General features: G+C 39.0%; 1 pseudogene across 1 annotated transcript; it reads right to left on the reverse strand.

Moving 5' to 3' along the window:
• Positions 1-15,854: 15,854 nt before the first annotated feature.
• LOC308552416 (Krueppel-like factor 17 pseudogene) lies at positions 15,855-17,021 on the reverse strand (annotated as a pseudogene). The gene has a single exon. The product of its transcript is annotated as a Krueppel-like factor 17 pseudogene (transcript).
• Between the last annotated feature and the right edge of the window lie 2,013 nt (positions 17,022-19,034).

The following is a 19,034-nucleotide window of genomic DNA, read 5'->3' on the forward strand; positions in this document are numbered from 1 at the left end:
ATCCTTGCTTAATTTAAAAACTTAGTCTTTGGGCTTGGGTGTGTTATAAAATATTTTGTAAAGTGCATATATTATACACTAAAACAGATTTTTTTCCTGTTTTCTATGAGTTAGATAAGGATTTGAATATCAGTAAACTCTTTAAATGGCAAATAAAAGTTTATAAAGTTTTTAAAAGTACTTAAACAGTAGACACAAAATTAATTCTAGAATAAAAGTTGACAATGTATATTAATAATTTTAAGAATGTCTCAGACTCATGAATTAAAATGTATCAAACTAGTCTTCTATGGACAACCAAAACCAGAAAAAATATGTAAATGTGTATGGGATAAAGGAACATTTGAGAAAAAAGTGAAGCCATTCATAGATTATATACTGTATATACATTTGTATGTGTATATATATACATATTACATATGTGTATATATGTATATATACACACAAATGCATACACATACACAGACACACACACACACACTCTGTTGGTTTTGTTTCTCTGGAGAATCCTGATTAATGTGTTAAGCACCTACTATAAATAATGAATTTAAGATGAAAGAAGAGGGAGAAAAACAATCGGTTGCCTCCCATATGCACATTGACCGGGGATCAAATCTGAAACCTGGGTATGTGCCCTGACCAGGAATTGAACTGGCGACATTTTGGTGCAGGGATTGATGCTCCAAACAACTGAGCCACACCAGCCAGGGCCTATTTTCCAAAATTTACAAATAAGGAAACTGAGGCACAAGATTAAGTAACTTGGCCAAGACACTGACTTAGAGTTTCTGCCATTCTGACATCAGAATGCATAACCTTAGCTACTGTGCTATAGTGGCAAAGCCAGGCACCAAGCTGTGTTGGCGCGGCCCCTGGCTTCTGTGGGTGTTAGATGCATATGGAATAAACCTGGCACTGTGGTGACTGCCCAAGAAATTTTTGTTTGACTATAGTAAAAAAATATTTAAAAAAAAGAAAAGTAAATAAATAAATCCAATTTAAAAATAAAACATGAGGTCACCAAGTTAAACAAGAATCAAATTTTGGTGAAGTAAAAGCCATAAACTACTGTATTAGATGTACTATTTCAGTGTCAGAGAAAAGCAGAGCGGTAATGGCCAATGAAGGCAACAGTGCCCTGTTCCCACAGTGCATCGTAAGCTGTATGGGTCAGGTGTAAAATTTTAAAGGGGCGTTCCATTCCACATAAAAGTGATTCTACCTTGCGCCTGGAAATTACTGTACCTTAGGAAAGAATGATGCTCAGGTAGTATAATGTTAGTCTCTAGGGAGAAAAGTGATCTAGATTCATTTTTAACACTTTTTTCTCTTGTATATTTTAAGGGTTATAACTCCTAGAGATCTGTGTGCATCGCTGCTTGAACACAGCCTCATTATGTTCAGAACAAAAACCAGAGCAATGTGTCCTGCAGGTACAATGTTTTTCCAAGCAAAACCATTAGTCCACCAGGAGTTGCCCATTAAACGTGTGTCTTTTTACAACCAGCTGGATCACTTCCTATTACTCATAACAGGGTTATTTACAAATGAGATGCTGAGAGTGTAACGTCTCCTACCTCTGCCAAGGTACTTTCTGTTCTATTAAGAATATATGAAAGTAAGCAACAGAAAGGAAACATTTCCTGCCAGTTAACAAGATGCTAGTAAGAGCCCAAGGCAAAGCCATGGGCCCTTAAACTAGCCTTCCATTAGCTGCTAGGAAATGCATAGAGAGGTCGCCACTGGTGAAGTAGGGGGGAGCAGGCCCACGTAGGGGAGACATTCACCTCTGCACCCCGGGGAAGCTGATGGACTAAGACAAAGCTGGAGCAATTCAAACGAACCTTTTCTCTTTGTATTCATCTGATTTTGGGCCCATCAATACTACAGCATTTTCATGGAAGGAAAGTCACGGCATCTTATATTTTCCTCGTTTTTTCATTTGTTTTTCAAAGCTTTTCCTTCCTCTTCTTTCGATGTAATGGCAAACTCCACATGGAGGATCTGATTATAGGTCTGGCATTGGGAATTTTAATAAAAGAACTTACGATGCATGAACGCTGTCTTTATGCTTCATTTTGGTTCTAAATTACATACAGTGCTGTTTTATTTTCTTTTGCCCAAGGATCAAAATAAAACCAAAGTTCCACAAAATATCTGGGTTGGGCTAATCTTAAAGCAGTAGTAAATTCACTTCCTAGAAATATTCACAACATGCCATTCCGACTTGATTAAAATTTTTAAAAATCAATTTTGGTTTCAAACAGCCTCATGCCCGGAGCTGATGTGATATATTGCTTTTGGGTTTGGTTCCCAAAATGTATGTCAGCAGATGGAGGAACTGCAAAGAAGCGGAATGATCTCGAAGTGTCCAGGAAAAAGAAGCCAGAAGTTTCTCCTACTGCTGCAGGTCCCAAGTTCATCCCCCGCCACACCCCGCCCTAGTCTTGTTTCAGTGACACTTCTATGGGCTTTTCTCCACGTGCTGTTTCTGCTTTGTGCTCCTTGCACACCAATACACAGGACTCCACAACGTTTTTCTGAAAACCCAGAAAGTAACTGACACCAAAAGCAGTATGGAGCAATGCAGACAGTTCCCTGAGAAGACCTAGGTGAGTTTTACATCACTTACCCTACAAAACCTAATATCCCTGCTTTTGCTATCAACAAGGGGCCTATTTTTATCCTCTTTCCAGATCTGGCGCTCAGCTTTCATTGCTCCAAACTGGCCTGAAAACCTAAGGTTAGGCAAATGACTACCTGTAAGATGACAGTTTAATAACCGGCTGTTGCTACTTAATCATCCTCTTGGCTCAAACTGCCCATCAGAACATCCCTTCCAGTCACACACATATGCCCCCTGCCAGGAACCTGGTAAATGAAATGTTCTCCATCTTCGTCACATGTTTGTGTTTTTTTTCCAAATATATCTTTATTGATTTCAGAGAGAGGAAGGGAGAGGGAGAGATGGAAACATCAATGATGAGAGACAGTCATTGATCGGCTGCCTCCTGCATGGCCCCCCCCCCCCCCCCCCCCCAGGGATTGAGCCCGCAACCCGGGCCTGTGCCCTGACCGGGAATAGAACCTCGATCTCCTGGATCGCAGGTCGATGCTCAGATGCTGAGCCACTCCGCTGGGCCACATATGTATTTTCAAGCACATGTACCCCACCAACCTGGGCAATGTTCTGACTCATTTTTGTGAGGTAAATGCTCATGTAAAGAATTTAACAGAGAGGCAAAAGGAGGTAGCATTATCAGAACATCCCTTCTTAATTTAGTATTGACATCTTATTGCTATGAAAAGCTTACTGCTATGACAAAGAGAAATTCAGGGCAAATGCATTCAAGATGCTACCTTCAGTGAGGGTTCTCCAGGCTGAGAAATTTCATCAGGGGTCCTGACTCTGGTCACAAACTTTTGGTGGGAAAGAAAGGTGGGATGCCTGTCCTCACTTTGACTTTTAAGAACAGATGAAAGGAGGAAGCAGAAGAGCAACGTCTTACCTAGAATTTTCCTTTGGGAAGGATTTAAATAATGGCATTTAATAATTCTCTATCATCCCATCAAATTTCACATCCTATCGGGTTCACACAGCTTCATTTTTCTGGTTTTCCAGCAATATTGGCAAAGCAAAAGCAGTTAGTACTATAAGATACTCATTCACTGTTTTAATATGGCCAATGAAGAATGTGGCCTTAGATACAAATACTTAAAGTTTTATGACACTCTGCCATCAGTGCCTCCATGTTGACTGACTATTCAAGGGTGGAGGGTTTTAAGTGACCCATCTTATGACAGCAGGGAAGGCCACCAAGATTGGGAAGAGCTGCATTTCCGCAAGTTGTTATTGGCTTGTTGGCAGGCTGATTCACACCCTAAGGTGATGCACACTTAGCCTAACTCAAATTCTCCAGCAAGCTAACTGAGACATGTTATCTTCTTTCTGCTCTCAAATTATCTTGCTGGAGGAAAATATAGTTGCCTTCATGCCATTCCATCAATTAGTACAGATTCAAAACACAGAGCACAGCATTAGCAATGAAAGGCACTCTGCATTTACAAGATATTTTTAAAAAAGATATTTTTAATTGGCATGGCCAGTTTGGTCCCATGGTTAGAGTGTCAGCTGAGGACCAAGGGGTCACAGGTTTGATTCCCGGTCAAAAACCCCACCTGAGTCAGGCCATGTGTGGGAGGCAGCCAATCAATATGTCTTTCTCACATTCATGTTTCTCCCTGTCTCCTCTCTCCCTTCCACTCTCTCTAAAAATCAATGGAAAAAATATCCTCCAGTGAGGATTAGCAACAACAAAATGATTTTTTAAAATTGATTTTTAGACAGAGGAGGAGAGGGAGAAAGAGAGAGAGAGAAAGAGAGAGGAACATGGTCGTGAGAGGAAACATCAGTCACCTGCCTCCTGCCCACCCCCGACTGGGGGTCAAGCCTGGAACCCGGGCACGTGCCCCGACCTGGACTGAACCAGCCCCGGACGGGGCCCGACCAACTGAGCCACACGGGCCAGGGATACAAGATACTTTGAAGTCATTAATTACATTTTTAGTTTCTATTTGCAATTGGGAAATATCAGACCTTCCATCTTGCAAATAGAAAAAGATACTTTTATACAGTGATTATAAAAAATGTCAAGTTCCTCAATCACAGAGAGAGAAGATCCTTCTTATCTGCTGTTTCCTAATTCTATCCTCACTTAACCTAGTGTAAGAGTGTTTCTGACCTTACCATGTCTCTAGTCATTTTATAAATGGGTTGGGCTTGGAAATAGAGGTGTATTTTACATGTATAATGGATTTTTAGATTTTCAATCTAAAAATTACATCTTGGGACAGCCTGACATGAACTTGTCAGTCACTGTACCTGCTCCAGCACTATTACAATTAGGTCTTTTGTCGTCATTACACCTGTCAGTAAATACTTTCCCTTCAGGTTGCCACTTGTTCTCGTCATTTACTAAGGCATGTAGAGCTTTGTCCCATGTCATTCTTAGACATTTTTTGTGTGCAGTGACTTTATAGAATAACTCCAAAACTTTTCTGCGGGAGCTGAATATATATATAATATATATATTTTCTCCCTTCCTCTCTCTGAAATCAATAGATTTTATACATATATATAATAGATTACATATATAATAGATTATATATATACAATCTATTGATTTCAGAGAGAGGAAGGGAGAAGGGAGAGGGAGAGAGAGAGATAGACACATCAATGATGAGCGAGTCTTTGATCAGCTGCCTCTCCAGCCTGTTTTCCCTAAAACATCAACCACATTTAACCAAAGTTAACCACATTAAAAACACTTGACTGAATTAAAAGACCTTTCATAATCACGGATGGTATATATTATAAGACTACACAAGAAAAATCAATAAAATGTTCCTCTTGTGTTTTAATAAAAACAAAGCACAAAACAGTCAATTTGTCATGTTATGCTCATGACATGCCTTTCTGTCAGTGTGGCTGAGCCATAAAAATTAAGCCTGATTCTTATGAAGCCGAGCGCCTTGATATGCACTCATACAAGCTAGCAAGACTGAGAACAGCTGCTTAAAAATCATATAAGTGGGACCAACTTATAGGGAGCATAACTTACAATTTACTATTAGACTTATACATGTCTTAAGAGGAAAGCCAGTCACAGTACAGTATGACTCCTACTTTAATATGTTTATAACTATAGGCCTTATAAATATATTTATATGAATATATATTGACATGTATATTCATAGTCTCAGATCTAGGACTTGATTCACAAAAGTTATCACAGAGATTCTCTCTATAGTCAAATTACAGGCCTTTTAAGTTTCATTCTTTATATTTTTCTTTATTCTTCAAACTTTTCTATAATAAAAGGTTTTAACTATATAATGAGAAAAATATTTTTAAAAATAGAGAAATAGGTATATCATCAACCATATAATCCCAAGATTAGAATGACTGTGTCTTTAAATTTTTTAGAAAGAAAGGTTAAGTTAAAAACTTACTAGGAAAACAGTATTACATCTTCAAGATTCTGAAAATAATTTACAGACCAGGACAATGATTAATACCAATTTCCCAACTAGAAGTGAACTAAGTACTAGACATGTTCAGTCATTTAGGACAAAGCAAAGGTAGAAATTTTTCTGAACCCAGAGGGTTAACAGTAATACTTTCATCATCGCTTTGACTATATTACAACTAATTGCAGTTTGTTTGGGCCCATTTAAGTGGATTCATAATTATATCATTTAATTTTAATGAAACTAAAGGAAGGTAACTATCACAAAATGGAAAGATGCCTTTAAAAGATTCTTGCAAAGAAAGCACAGATTGCAGCTAATATGAGTCATCCAAGCCCAGGCAAATAATTAAATGGCAGAGCTGACATCTCCCACTCCTTATACAAGATCTTCATCAACATTACGCCTTAGAAGCAATTACCACCAGAGAATTCAAAATAATCAAAGAATATCTGTATATACATATTTGGTAATAAATTATTCTCAATCGAAGTGCATTCTGTGCCTTAAGATATTAGTGATAGTATAAAGCCATCGCATTAGCAACATATAAAAATGAACATCCAAGGCTTAAAGATAAACATCCCTTAAAACTGTCACATCATATGCTGCGCAGTATTTTATCAAATTCCTCTACTAAACCTAATGGTAAGTGTTTAGAAGTTTCTTCAAGTTTTCATTGTGAAGACCAAGTGCCCTGTACCAATGAGGAAACTCTCACTCCTGCAATAGTAAAATGGGTTGCAAGATGCACTGAAAACAGCAGAGACACAATCTAAAACCATTGGAGGTGGGGGGTGTGTCGGGGGTGTGTGTGTGGGGGGTGGGGGGCGGCAAATACTGCTGGCAGACAGAAAATATTGCAAAGACTGGAGGACACAACTCACAAATCACACATTGTGGGAGACTTGATCTTTTGGATGAAACTATGGATTATGGTGTCTCAGCTTATGGTATTTGCAATGTGCTATTTCAGAAATGAAATATGTAAAAAATTACTTTTTTTGTGAGCCACTAAAGATAGTTGCCTGTGATGGATAGAGAAGGGAATCTGCATGAAGAACAGAGATAACCCTGCTTGGGAAATGCATTCCTGGCATCACTCATAGGAAAGCTTTTGCAGCAAAAAATTGAAACCAGAAGCAAATAAAATGAATAAACTGCTACAAGATGCCAATCAGAGCCTCTGTTGCACAACTCCGATCACCTGTAGTACCTAATGAATGGTATACCTTGAAACTGGGCCAACAGCAGGCCCACTGCTTTAGGTCATGGCCCCAGCTTTTATCACTAAATGGGAGTTTTTAAAATATGGAGGAATCCTTACAATATTTAATGGCATGGGGTGTGAATACATATACGAATAAATCTTTTGAAGCATCCAGAGATTCAATGGCCTTCTAACAGCAGAGTCCTTAAAAGGCTTATCCATGAAAGGATGAGTGGTGTATTTTCTTTCACAAAAGATGAGAGTGTCAACTTTGTTGACCTTTAATCTGATAAAAAGTTACTCTGAAAATATTTGTGGAAAAAATATACCTAATTTGTACTTTCAAAATAAAGATGGTATTTTTAACAATGTCACAAAATATTTTCTTTTTAAAAGGAAATCCGTGCTATGAAAAGAGAATTGTGGAAATTGATGTTTAAAAATATTTTCATCTTAATGGGATTTTTGTCACTGAAAAATGATACAAGTAAGTTACTCCAACACTTTCATATTTGTAACAACTGAAAAAAATGAAAAATGGGCTTTTCTAATCCGTTTTAAGAACTTCCAAGTAAAAAGTGTTTCAATAAAGTATAAATCTACTAGTTAAAACTATTATAATGTACCACCTACTGTGTTTAACATTGAAAACATTTACATTTAATCACCCTATTTTCAACAAGTGCTTTGGAAAATTGGGGATGAGATTGAAAAATATGTTTTATTATTTAGCAGTTAGACCCATTTAGTTCTCTGCAAATTAGTGAAATAAATTTTTTAGATATAATAGCCTTAAAATCTAGTATAAAAATAAATATCACCTACAACCAGATCTTAAGTTGCTGTATCATGAATTGCTAAACAGAGATTTGAACAACAACAACAAAACCTTGTTTCAGTTACATCATTTTAGTTTTAGCTATTTGTGAGTAAAGCAATAGAGTTTTATAGTATGAAAAAAAATAAAGTGACTTTTAAATGTTTATTCAACTTTTTTTTAATCTTTGGAAATTAAATTTCTATTTCATGTATGTTTTATATTATTTAATTCTATTAATTCAATAATGTAAGTAAAAATGTATGAATTTATGTGTATGTATTTATTGAGAGTTTGTTATAAAAATTAACCTGATAGGATTTATAATTTTAAAATGTAGTTCACTGGTCTCCATGATAGGTATATGTAAAACAAGCTTTAAGCACTTCCAGTGCAGTAAGAGAACATTTAAATGAAGGTTTTATTCCATATTATAAGTAAGAACATCTAAATCAATATCTTTGTTATGTGGATTAGATCACAAGGTAAGGAGATATTTTCCCAGGCAAACTATTTTTCCTCCTAATTGGGTCATGCCTGTTTAATGCAAATTGTTTTTGCTGCTGTGGCTTACCTTGCTGGTCTAGCAGCGCTGCCAGAGCACCAGGAAAGCAGGGCACATCTCCGAAAGAGATCATTTCCCAAAATGAGATGGTGATCTCTGGAGAGAACAAGACCTTTATTTTCTCAAGCCCTGTGATAGTTCATGCTTCTGTTTAAATACCAACACTCTATAAAAATCACAGCCATTTATCTTACAATTCAAGAATTCTCCACAGTTGCTACATAGCAGTTTTATTACAGAAAAAAAATGGGAAGTAAATATCTTTACTATTCCCAAATTAGATAATGGAATTCACATTTCTCCTTGTCTTATTTATCTGGGGCTTTCTGATAAGTACTCAGTACCTCCTGTGAGAATCATATCAGGTATACAAAGTGATCATTTCACTTGGGAATTGGGGATTATTTGTTTCTATTTGTTTTGCTAACAGCTATAAATATATTTTAAAGTTACAGTTAACCATCAATAAAATCAGTCACTTCAGTTTCAAAGGATTAAAAACTCATTTTTATATATACTTAAATGACAATAGTGTCTATTCCCTCTGTAAGGATAGGTTTTATTTTTGAAAATAAGATAAAAATCTTTTCTGCTAGTACATATATTATATACTCATTAAAAACATAAATATGAAAGAGCAAAATAATAAAATAATGTAAAACAATGTGAATTCTCATACAAAATGGGTGGAAAAGTAAATCAATAGCCACTTGGGAAATAATCTGGCATTTTCTGTGAGTACTGAAAATAAGTATCCATGTAACCTAATAATTTCACTTCTAGGTATATGGCCCCAGAGAAATCCTTAGACACTGAGCACAGGATAGGCACATACAATAGTCTTCTTAGCAACATTCTACATAGTAACTCTAAACTGGCAACAAATAAGTTGTCCACTAAAAATAGAGTAAATTGTTGAAAGTTCACACATGGAATACTCTACAGCAAAGAAAACAAATGAACTACAGGTACACACTGCATGGAATAGTGTATAAAAATATAAATAAATGAACTACTGCTACATGCTATGTTGAATTCTGTATAAAAATATAAGTAAATGAACTACTGCTACATGCTACAGGAATCACGGTATAGAAATGGGAAATAAATGAAAGCTACATGCCATATGGAATACTATACAGCATTGAAAAGTAAACTCCTATATTTATTTGGAATGCTGTTTTTGTCCACATGGATCTCACAAACAATGTTGAGAAAAGATACAAGTCACAGAAAAATATTCTAATTTATGACATTCAAAACAAAAGAACAAAACCTAAATATATGCAAGGTAGGGCAAAAGTGGGTTTACAGCTGTTTGTATGGAAAATAATACAATAATTCATACATAATACAAGAATAGACTTGGTGTTTCATGTACTCACAACTGTAAACCTACTTTTGCCCCACCCTGTATATTTTGGAGATATATACATGGGATCTAAAGCTGTAAATTAAGGGAATGGCTATCCCAAATAATGATTAGCTGTTGTCTTAGTCAGTTTGGGTTGCTATAACGATACCACAGACTGGGTGGCTTAAAAAACAAACATTTCTCGCAGCTCTGGAAGCCTGCAAGTCCAAGGTAAAGGTGCCAACCTTGAGAGTATTAAGGTGAATAGAGAAATGATTATTAGGATGAAAGGAAATTAGTACCAGTAATTTTTTCCACTCTCACTTTAATCTCTAGATTTGTTTTTTCACGTAGCTGGTGGATTTATACCCCCATACAACCATTGAGAGAGCTGCCAGCAGCTGAAAGGAAAAGTCAAGTCAGAATTTCTTTTGGTGGGATATATCTTTCTCACCCCCCCCCCCCCCTTTTATAAGAACTCTTATGCACTCTGGTTCCACAAACGATTAAATTATGAGGGACCTGGAAAATTCAGCTTGGGTAGAAAACATTGGCAAAGAGAATATGTGGAAATCCAGACTCCATGGCTGTACTACCATCAGAATCCAATCCTGGTGCCCAACATACCGGTCATTTAATCTTGTTCCTACAACGTGATTAATATCATAGGAGCCCAGGTATTTCATCTACATGACGGTTTCTAGGCTTCTCCCGAACCTGACTTTATGAAACAGGGGCTTTCGGATGTGCTAATTCCTTCTTGAAGGAACATGAGTTTTCACTGCCATATTTACCACATGTTCTCTCCCAGGATACAAAGTATTTACACTGGAAATGTGCAGAACCCTTGAAATCTGCAGTGGAGACTTCAGGGCTGGCCAGACTGTTACTCATGTCACAAGGACTTAAAGGCTTTATGACAGAACAAGGCAAATAGAAGCTGCGGAGACAAACCTGGTTTAAGTTCTAACGCTGTTATTTTCCAATTACATAAGTTTCCCAAGCTTCTCATTTCTCATCTGCCAAATCAGGACAATAAAACCTATTTCATAAGGTGATTATGAAAATTATATGAGGGAAAAAATTCCTGTCTCATGCTTCTCAAAATTCCTCAGAGTACTTTGCTCTGAGCCAGGGAAAGCCATGGTGCAGCCTCCTGGAACAAATTTTATTGTATGATTGAGCAGTGAAGATAGTTAAAGTAATGTGACTCATAAATAATGTAAAACATTGATTAGATATTAAAACAAGCTCATAGTATAGTGTTCAAAATGCACATGAATATCTAAGCTAAACCAGAAAGCGTCCGCAAAGTTCAACTTTCAGTGAGCTGCCAGACATTCCATGCTGCCCTTCCATGATCTGTGCTGGGGACCATTTTTAGAAGCAATATATGCATGTCCTGTGCACCGTCAAGCACTTAATGTAAGTAGTATAGCGAAAGCGGTAAAGATAAAATTTCCTGCCCGGCCGGGCATGGCTCAGCAGTTGAGCATCAACCTAGGATCCAGGCGATTGGGGTTCGCTTCCAGGTCAGGGCACATGCCCCGGTTGCGGGCTCTATCCCCAGTGCGGGGCTCACAGGAGGCAGCCGATCAATGACTCTCATTGATGTTTCTCTCTCTCTCCCTCTCCTTTCCTCTCTGAAATCAATAAAGATTATGCTAAAAAAAGAAAAAAAAAAGTAGCACAATACCACTTAAAAAGAAAAAAGAAAAAGATAAAATTTCCCGATCTAGGTAAAATTCCTTTAGTGGAAATTCCTCATGGTTAGCATTGCACATCACACCAACCATAGTACACGCAGAGATGAGCAAGTAAATGAGAACAAAGCACAGCACGTATGTGACAGAATCAATAGCCCCTTGAACCTAGTGGACTAGGAAAGGCAGGTGATTTGGAGGAGTTAAGAACTTTGGGGGGCCCTGGCCAGTGGGACAGTTGGTGGGAGTGTTGTCTTGTTTATCAAAAGGTTGCAAGTTCTATTCCCAGTCACGGCACAAACCTAGATTTCAGGTTCCATCCCCGGTCAGGGTGTGTACAGGAGTCAACCAATCAATGTTTCTCTCTCATATTGATCTCTCTCTCTCCCCCCCACCCCCACTCTAAAAATCAAGAAAAACATATCGTCGGATAAAGATTTTTTTAAAAAAAATTGGGGGAGAGTTGATAGCCAGAGGCTAAGACTATCCATCCCACATAATTATTAGCATTTTGAAATAGCTGCCCACCTCCTCCTCACTGAGATGCGGTAGAGCGGTCCCCCTTCTCTGGGGGGGACCACATTCCAGGACCCCAGTAGATACCTGAAACTGAATAGAACTGATCCCTATATATACTAGGTTTCTTTCCTAGACATACATACCTATAATAAAGTTCAATTTATAAATTAGGCACAGTAAGAGATTAATAACAATAACTAATAATAAAATAGAATAGTTATAACAATATACTGTCAAAAAAGTTGTGTGAATGTGGTTTCTCTCTGATCACCAAGACGGCTACTAAATGACCAATGGGCGGGGAGCACATGCCCTGTGGATACACTGGACAAAGGGTTGATTCATATCCCAGAGGGACAGAGTGGGACAGTGAGAGATTTTGTCATGCTACTCAAAATGGCACACAATTTAAAACTTATGAATTATTTATTTCTGGAATTCTTCATTTAATATTTTTGGACTACAGTTGACCATGGGTGAGAGAAACTGTGGAAAGCAAAATCGTGGATAAGCAGGGGACTACCACTGTACATACATGTTGGTGATAGCAAAGAGAAAGATAGCCTCCTAATAAACAACTGGGCATATGTGCACCTTTCTCTCTTCATCTGTTTCATCATCTTCACATTTAATAACCCTAGATTAGTCTTGCAGTTTTAGGAGTAGCTGTAGGTATCACACTGCTCTCAGACTGAGGACTGGAATTCATTAGAAGGTATTAAAAAAAATTTAGCTAGATCATCTCATTTTTTTACTAAATAGAACTAAGTATTTTAACAGAATGGAATATAAAGGAAAATACCAGAGTGAGCCTTGTATTTAGTAAGAGTAATTATTGTTTCTAGAACTGTTTGTTTCAATTATCTGTGAACTGGTTTCCTATGTGTATACCAGGCTGGGCCCCACGTAAAATAAATTTTGTACTGTGTGTTGCAGTCAAAAAAGCTTGAAAGCCCTTGATGGAAAGTACCATTTGATTTTATAGATCATAAAACTGAAGCACAGAGAGTTTATAGGCTTTGCAGAAGCAGATCATGAATTTTTGTTAATGTTAGGCCTCAAGGTAGCACTCAGGTCTCCTGATCCATTCCAAATTTATTTTTCTGTTTTTGCCAAATTTTTCTGCATTGCCAACTGATTCAAAGCCTTGAAAACCTATTTATTTTCTTTAAATATCCTGATATTTAAACAAGGAGCAAAAATTTCATGTAAAAGTACCTATATTTGTAAAAATATATGAGAATATGTTTATCCCCAAAGTCTTTGGCGCTTTCCTTAAAAAAAATTGTGTTAGGCAGCCCCCCACCTCCTGGTATTCATGCCCTTGTGTAATCCCCTCCCCTTGAGGGGTGAACTGGACCAAGTGACTCACTTCTAATTCATAGAATGGGACAAAAGAGATGACATGTTATTTCCAGTATTAGATTCAAAGAGATTGTATTTCCATCTTCCTTTCTTTTGCTAACTCTAATGATGCGAGCTGCCAACTTGTAAGCTGCCCTATGGAGAGGCCCATGTGGGAAGGAACTGAGGGAACCTCTAGAAACCACCTGTCCAACAACTGGTGAGGCCCTCAGTTCGACTGGGGAGAGCCTGAATTCTGCTCCCGCCACCGGAGTGAGCCCGGGAGCATCCTGCCCCACGAAGCCCGAGTGGAGACCACAGCTCCGGCCACACCTCGATTATGCTCTTGTAAGAGACCCTGAGCCAGAGGCTCATCTACGCTGCTTATGCACTCAGGGCCTCCAGAAACCATACGAAACAGATGTTCCCCCTTTTGAGCCATGTGATTTTCACACTACCACAACAGCGGCTTCTTCCAAACACTAATATATCCTTTACGATATCCTCATGAATGAGCTAACCCACTTCTTAAATCATCAGAACAGTTTTTACAACTTTAGAGAACATTAAGGCCAGAGACTTATTTTCTTCTGTTTCTTTTCATGTAGAATTTTATAAGGGTCAAACATTTTATTCGTTTTCAAATTATTCTCTAATGGGATTCTGTGCATAATCTGCTAGATAGGAAATTCTTTGAAGTGCTTGAGGAAAAATTAAAAGCCTGTCATGAGGTCATAAAAGGAGAAAAGAACCTTTCTTGAGCAGGATCATTTAATTAGGATCCTAGATAGAAGAAAATTTGATGTGTAAAGGATGGGTCATTTTGATAGTTGTCAGGAAGGAGTACTGTAAATCTAAAAAGGAATTTATTATGTTTTCATAAACTTTAATATTAAAGTATATGAACTCCCGCATGTCTCGTTCTGGATCCCTTTTCTCGCTCTCAGTCCTGTATCTAAACCATCTTTGAGTCTCAGACGGTTTCTCTTATAATTATGGCAACTCTCTCTCATCTAATTTCTCAATCTAAATGCTCATTTCCTGCCTAGATTTTCTGAATAATTTGTCACTGGCTCTGGATCTCACATCAGGCCACTAGGGTTCTCTCCCTCCAATCCTCACCCTGAAGTCAAGAGTGATGTTCCTAAAACCTAAGTATGGTAAGTCATTTAAAAGATTCTTTTTCTACAGGTGGTGATTTCAAACAAGCTTTTTTCAATGAAGTATAGAAAATATTAGATTTCTTTTAAAAGGAAAGTGAAAACAAAGAAGGGAAAAATAAAGAATACTTTACTACTGGGGAAGCCGCTTCAGGAAACTTCTGTTTTGAATACAATTAAAAAATAAATGAATTAACAATTTAAGTACCAGTGTTTTATTTGGATGGTGTAAATGCAAAGAACTGAGAGTGAGACAAGAAAAGAAAGGCAAGAAAAGGAGGGGAGAATGGGAGGTGATGCAAGGAGACAAGCTTCACAGCAAACCTTGAAGCACAGCAGGTGTGTTCACTGGCTTCTTGGGCGATCTCCCCACTGGCTGTGCTGTTGGGAGAAATGGTGCCTTGCAGCAATTTAGGGAATGGAGGGAAGAAGAGAATTTATCTGCCTGGGTCTCTCCCAACTCTCATTAGTCAAATGTTACCCCAGGATCATTAACTCCCCCCCCAACTCTTCTGTGTTGCTAGTGGCTACTTGAGATGCCAGATCCCGTGCCCTGCAGAGGAGCATTCTATCCAAGTCTGGAAGTGGTAGGAGGAGACAAACTCTGGGCTTGTGGCTGGTGAGTGCCAGATAGACTGATTCAATATATAAGATGTGTCCCAAACAGCCCAATAGGGTTTTTCTCATTTACCAGAAAAGGAAACGTGGCATAGTGATCCAAGACCTTTCCAAGGTCACATGGCCAGTAAATGATAAATTCAGGATTTGAACATAGCCTGGCTCTGGAAACTGTGGAAGACAAAGAGAAGAAACTTGGATTTTATGTAGCAGGCAAAGAGAGTCACTGAAGGGCTTTAAGTTGGGGAGTGACAGAAGATAAAGAACTTTTAAATGAAGCTCCCAATCTCTACTTTGCTCCGTCTTTCCATGAGGCTAACCTCAGCAAAGGTAGGTGGCCCCAGAGAGGTAAAGGCATCCACGACAGTTTTTGGAGTCCCTGATGGAGTCCAGAGCTCATATGGGCTTCATTCAACACTGCCTCATAATCTTTCTTGGTCTGCATCTAAGCCTATACCTACTACAGAGACCAGCTGGTCAGAGGCAGGCAGGATCTGCATGGAGAAGCCAAAATGAGGGGAAGGGGAGATTGACCTAAAGATCAGGAGCAGGAGGACCATCCATCTGTTCATTGTTGGCCCGTGGATTAGGGGATCCTGGTGCCCGCAGATGAATCCTTTGGTGTTGCCTGAGATGGTCAGATCTCATGAAATCTCGGCCACACCGATCACATATATGTGGTCGGTATCTGGTGTGTATCCGTGTATGTCGTCCAAGCTCATCAGAACGGCAGAAAGACCATGTACAACCTTCCCACATACATATATAGGGCCTCTCACCTGTGTGTGTGCGTTGGTGACTCATGAGGTGGGAGCGCTTAGCATAAGCTTTTCCACAGTTCTCATGCTGGCAGCAGTAAGGCCTTGCAACCAGGGCTCTTTCCAGGGCCCTGCAATTCTGCTCTGCTGTCTGTGGAACAGTTATGGGCTGCTCAAGTATTAAGGGGTCTTCCTGGGAGGCTAGCTGGCTAACAGAAGAGTCCTGGGATTCTAAAGTCAGCAATGATGGGGACTGAGCTGGTCTCCTTCCGCAGTTGTGGGGAACTCTAGGGGACAACATCTGAGCCAAAGAGGGGAGCACTGCTTGGCCCTCAGCAGAAGCCATGGTTGGGGGCAATAACATCTTAAGTGTTAAAGAGTCTCTATTAGAAGGTACTGCAGGGTGGCCAGAATGAGGCATTGTTCGCATCCTAATGTGGGACATTGGGATTTCACTGGAAGCTGTGACTGGTGGCCCACTGCAGGGCCTCAGATTCCCACCGAAGGTCATAGCCATCCCTTGAATATCGGGCTCTCCTAAGGACATCATCTGGGCTCTCCTAAGGACATCATGCCACCTTTTCTTGAAAATCACCAGGTTTGGTTGAGAAGGAGACATTCTCTGAGAGTAAACCATTTGGGAAGGAGGGCGAGTCACTTGGAGGCAGTAGTTCCTACCATGCTCCGGCAGCAACACCCTGAACCGCGGCCCCATTTCATTCGCATTCAGCCTGGGCGCCTCAGCAGGAACCAAGGGGGCCCTCTCCAGCTGTGGACACCAAAGGATGTCTTGTTGCTTGCCTGAGCCATGGTTCCCAGGGGTGTGCACTCTGCTTCCAGGAGATGGAGACATGTCCAAGATGCACACTGGCTTCTCAGTATCCTCCGTGAGCTGATGCTGAGCTGCCTGTCCCTCGTCCAGCACCCTGTCCTCTTGATCCATCTCAGCCTGGGATCCGCTGCACCTCGGCCGTGTGCGGGAGTCCAGACCACATCAGAGCAGAGCTGAGCCCCGCCGCCCTGGCATCGCAGGTCGGGCGTCGCGTACCTTCAGGCCACTAAACAATTGTTTAATTACAATTTGTCAGGGTCAAAGAAGTTTGAAATCTGAGCTAGGTAAAATGAAGGTTTAGCCTGATTTATAAAACCTGTTTCGTCTGGCTTTTGCCTGTCCCTCCAGCTAGGTTTTTGCACCCCTGTGCCTTTGATATTCTGTCTTCTTCTATCTTATCTGACAAATTTCTGCTCACCCGGCAAGAGGCGATTCAAATGTTTTTCTCCATACTCAGCTTCCAGGCAGGAAACAACGCTTCCTGTTCCAAACTGCCATCAGCCCCATTATAAGATTCTTTATCACACTGTAATCATTTGCTGATATGCTTGCTTTTCTAAGGCTTCTAGAATTCTGAACAAGCACATTATCTGACTCGTACCAAATGTTCAATAAATGAATTATTAAGTGTATGAATAAACAGAGGTTAAATATTCTTCCTATGTTTACATACCATTATACTGCCTCTTGATTAAATTATTCCTTCAGAACCTTCAGGGCTATGTCATAGAATTAGCAATGGCTTGGAAACATCATTGTCCACCACTAATTATCTAAGTTCCTCTGCTGCTTCTTAGGGTCTTGCGGACTCCATAGAGGTTAGCATCCATGTAGGGAATATTCAGCACTGGTTCTGCACCCAAGGGCCCACGTTCAAAGCCCCCATTTCACAGCTTCCTAGCTGTGACTTCATGCAAATTACACAGTTGCTCCCTGCATCAAGTACCTCAGCTGATGATACTAATAGTAAGGTTTAAATTATTTAATACCTATAAAAACCATAGAGCTGTCCCAAGAACATAGTAAGAGGTCATAAATATTAGCTATAGTTATTACCCAAGTAAGAAGCAGAAAATCAATGCCTATAATTCACATCTTCTGCACTAATGACCTTCAATTTGAAAAACACCATTTAATTTACCTGCAAACCCCATTTGTTCTGTCCTCAGCTCCTTGGTATGTATGGCATACTTTCCTACTGTAGTCATGTGGGCCTCTTGTATTTCAGATTCAGCTACACTGGATAGTAACTACTTATTTACCTCTTTAAGTTGCCTCTCTGTTGTTTATCACGAAGTCCACATTTTAAGTCAAACCAGGTCAAGCATAGTTCTCAAATACTGAGAAAAAAATCTAGTTTCATCTAATGACATAAGAAACAGACTCAGTAAAATTTTTACAAAAAAATAAAACTTCTTGTTTTAGGACTGTTAGGTACGTTGATTGTCAGACTAGCATAACATATTTATTAATGTGCAGGTGCTAAGCATGTTCTATTCCTTAACCTGGGTGATGTAAATGTAGGTGTGTCACTTTATGCCAAATTCCCTGCTTTGATCACTTGTGATTTATGTTATACTTCAAATAAAAATAAAAACCTTACTTACTCCGAGTAACTAATGCCCTATTAATGTTTATGTCAGTTGTACTTCCTGTGCCATAATATTTCCAGTGAGAGAGCTTATCTCAATCCTCTCCCCAAGAACACTATCCCTTGATTAGTCAACCACAATACTGTCCATTTGATTCCTCAAACCAAAAACCACAGAGTAAAAATTGATTCCCCATCTCCTTGATCACCATAAATACCCAATCAATCATTAAGTCTCATGAATTCTACTTCTAAAATATCTCTCAATGCCCACAAAATGCTTTGTCATTCCCAAGGCCAATACCCTAACTCTGGCTCTCAGCATTTTTCATTTGGATTACTGCCAATACCTACACTGATTTAATCCCTGGCTCATGGTTGTGTCCAACTCACCCTTCACAATGCTGAGTATTCGTTCCATAAATCATATCTGATCATGCAGTTGATACACTTAAATGAAACTGATGGTTTTCCATTAGGTACAAAATAAAGTATAAACCACTTAAAGGGTATATTTAATTCTTCCCCAAATC

Source organism: Miniopterus schreibersii (assembly GCF_964146895.1).
Source record: "Miniopterus schreibersii genome assembly, chromosome: 2".
Taxonomy (NCBI): domain Eukaryota; kingdom Metazoa; phylum Chordata; class Mammalia; order Chiroptera; family Miniopteridae; genus Miniopterus; species Miniopterus schreibersii.